A 3,391-nucleotide genomic window follows, 5' to 3' on the forward strand; every position below is an offset into this window, starting at 1 on the left:
TCAGCATGCAATTTGTCCAAAACTCTCAGAATCACGACATGAAGAAATAGCCACATAGATATTATATATTCAGTATTGCAATTTTTTTTCTCATTTGTGATATTTTTCACATTCCTATCCATAACCATTCCATGCTTTAATTCCTTTTAATTAAGCATATTATAATTTTGGGTTTGTTTTTCTTAGCATTTCCTTTTTGTTTTTCTATTTAGGAGCTAGTGTTCCTGTTTTCTAAGCTAGTATCTAGAGTGATTCTTCTCAAGTCTTCTTCCCTTCTGAGGCATAGAAAACAGCATGCATGAGATTCACAGAGAACTGCCACTTAATCCCGTTGGAATAGAACATTCAATTTCCACATATTTTTATTACAGGTGGGATTTTTCTCTTTTGTGACTTCTTAGAGAAGCTACCTTGGATGTCTGTTTCTATTCAGCTTTCTTATGCAACTTTCCTCATAAGATCTCATATTTTTCTCTATTACTTAGATATTGAAAATTTCCTTAGTGACAATCTCAACTAATTACCAATAACTTTTAATTAACAATAACTGATGATAGCTACCAATTGAGAAGTAGCCAGGAATTTTAGAACTTCACTTATATTCCTCCTCCCATTTTTTTCCCCAAATCATGAATATATTTTACTCCTTTTGCCAATAATCAATGTTACCATGAACACTCATATTTTACCTTGCAGTTTAGATCAATAACATCTTTAATGAGAAAATATACCACTACCCTATTCCCTCCCCCAGGAAGCTAGCTGTGTTTATGTCTCTTTTTTAACTCCCTGTGTGGACTGTATACTTTTCTATTATAGCACTTCTCATATTATGAACTTAAATTTTTATAAGTTTGATTTCCATTATTATGATGAGTCTCAATAATGGCAGATCAAGTAATATTATACTTTTTATTTTCATACCAGAGACTCAGTCCACATATAATCTTATATCAAGTATCACATTTATGATTTCTGCTTTCCTGAATCCAGGAAAGATTTAGGCACACAATAGAAGATTTAGGCACACAATAGTCAATATCGTAAAATTTGTAGATTCATGGATCTGTAAAGAGATTTTTCAGAACCATTAAGCAATATCTTCACTGATTATGAACTAACATGCACTCAGGCTGAATGACCTCTTTAAATGATTTCTTGACAGAGAACCTGAACATGGCAATCTTTCTGTTTTATTAAAAAAAAATATATTTATGCTGTCCAGTAGTCTATGAGTATGGATGCAAGTCATACTTTTGTGTTGTCATTTATGCATTTCAAGTCTATATTCTACCTTGAAAACAAATAATGTAAGTTCAAATATTAGTATTATATTTCATTTTATAATTGTTGAGACATTCCACATACCTTGTCTTGTTTATTCATACTAGCCTTCTGAGGCAGGTAAGGCAGGTTGAAAGAGCTACCTACAGTTACAACCATTCAGGCTACAACTTATTCAAAAGCTGCTGGAGAGAGATACATATTCATTAATCATGAAAATGAACAGGGAGGCTAAAAAAGTAAGAGTATGTCTGTGAGCAATAAAAATGCTAAATAATGGTATGCCAGTTAGGTCTTTTTTGCTTCTCCTCACAATCAGCACCTATTTGGTAAAATAGATTTGATTTATTCTATCAAAGCCAACTTGGTAGAGTAGACAAGATCTTTTAAGTATTTGGAGTGAATATTATACCAGAACGTTCAGAAATGAAAAGAGAGATATCAAAAAGAGGCAGAACATTAGCAAAGTATCCAGGGAAGCTATTTTTCTCTCCTATACCTTTCTCCTCCTCTAACACATAGTCAGTAGTAGGTGTGTTGGCTTTAAAGTTCCTCTTTTATGTTGCTTGTGTCCCCTAGATAGTTAATTCCCATTGTTGTCTTCTACTAGGAGTTACTTAATCAGTTAATGGAAATCCACTTAGGTTAACTGACTTTAGGAAGGATAAACAGAGTGAGATGGGCTAATGATGAGTATAATGAGTGCCCAGGGTCCAAGGAAAGAGAGAGCTGCCTGGAGGTAGGAACACAAAAAAAGTCAAACTTTACTTCCTTGGCTAAGAAACTGACAAAAGAGTAACCCTAATCTATCCAGCACTGTGTGTGTCCTGTTCCATAACCCTAAAGACTTCGTCAATTGGACCCTCCCACCTTTAGACTTCTGGTCGAGTTCCATCACTGAGAAACAACAGTAAGAGATTCAAGGGCAGAAAGAAATAGTAGAGAATTTTTCCCTACTCCTTTCTTGCTTTACTTCTATGATTATAGAAAAAGCTTCATTTCTCTAGGATTTTTGCTTCTGCCAAGTGAATGCTTTTCAATAACTCCAACTCTCTGGGTTCTAGTAACTTTATTTCTCTTCGTAACAGCAGTCCTGCTGCTGTTAGCCCTTGAGTATATCAACATTCCTTACTGGTTATCCTTTTGGTTTCCTTAATCCTTCTCACACTTCAGTAAAGAGTCACATCCTTAAAATCTTGGCTCCTTAGTCTACTGCAAAACATCAGCCTCACCTGTAATTTATTGCCCATTTGATTTCTGCCAAATGCCTTTTCTCAGGAAAGGAAAGATGTAGAGTTTATGAATGCATACAAATCTAATTTATATTACCCTAGGTCTCCTGTTTTCTAGAAAGTGATTACCCTAGGTCACTCATTTTCCAGAAAGCTTGTGGGTCCCTTCAGATCATTGTTCCTTCAACCATCTCTACCCATTTCTTTTCTCCTTTTAATTCTCTCGTGCCCTAATCTTTTATCCTTCATCATCATTAGTCGTAGATTATTCATTTCATCATAACTCCATTGTCATTTTCTTCACTATCTAATAAATCCATTATTCTCTGTTTAAGGGCAGCCTGATGTGATGGAAGTAACATTCAGAAGACTCACCTTCAAAAGTTGGCTTGTCCATTTATTAGCTTGTGTCCTCAATAAATTGATCAATTTTGTAAAGCTGCTTTTTTTTTTTTCTGTATCATAGGAGTACTGAAACAGTACTGCTTGCCTCGCAGAGTTGGTTTACAGACCAAGTGAGGTAATGTATGTGAAAGTGCTTTGAAAATTCCAAGGCAATATCTGAGCATAAGATTTTATTATTTTATTTGAACATTTAGTCACCTAAAATGAACTATTTTATCATCATTTGTGATGTATTACACTTACAAATATTGGAAAACGGTGCTTGTGAAGTTGTAATAACATTTCATGAATAATCATTTGAAATTTAAGTAGAAAAACATTTTCTTCTAGAAAGAAGGAACAAAGAGATTGCTAAAATTATGAAAAATTACTTACATACTCAAATCCCATTATGAAATAGTGAATGGAAAATAATTTTAACAGAATAAAATGAAATCTAATGTGAATAGTAAAACCTAACCTCATCTTCA

This window comes from Pteropus medius, unplaced genomic scaffold, assembly GCF_902729225.1.
Source record: "Pteropus medius unplaced genomic scaffold, Ma_sr-lr_union100, whole genome shotgun sequence".
NCBI classification, from domain to species: domain Eukaryota; kingdom Metazoa; phylum Chordata; class Mammalia; order Chiroptera; family Pteropodidae; genus Pteropus; species Pteropus medius.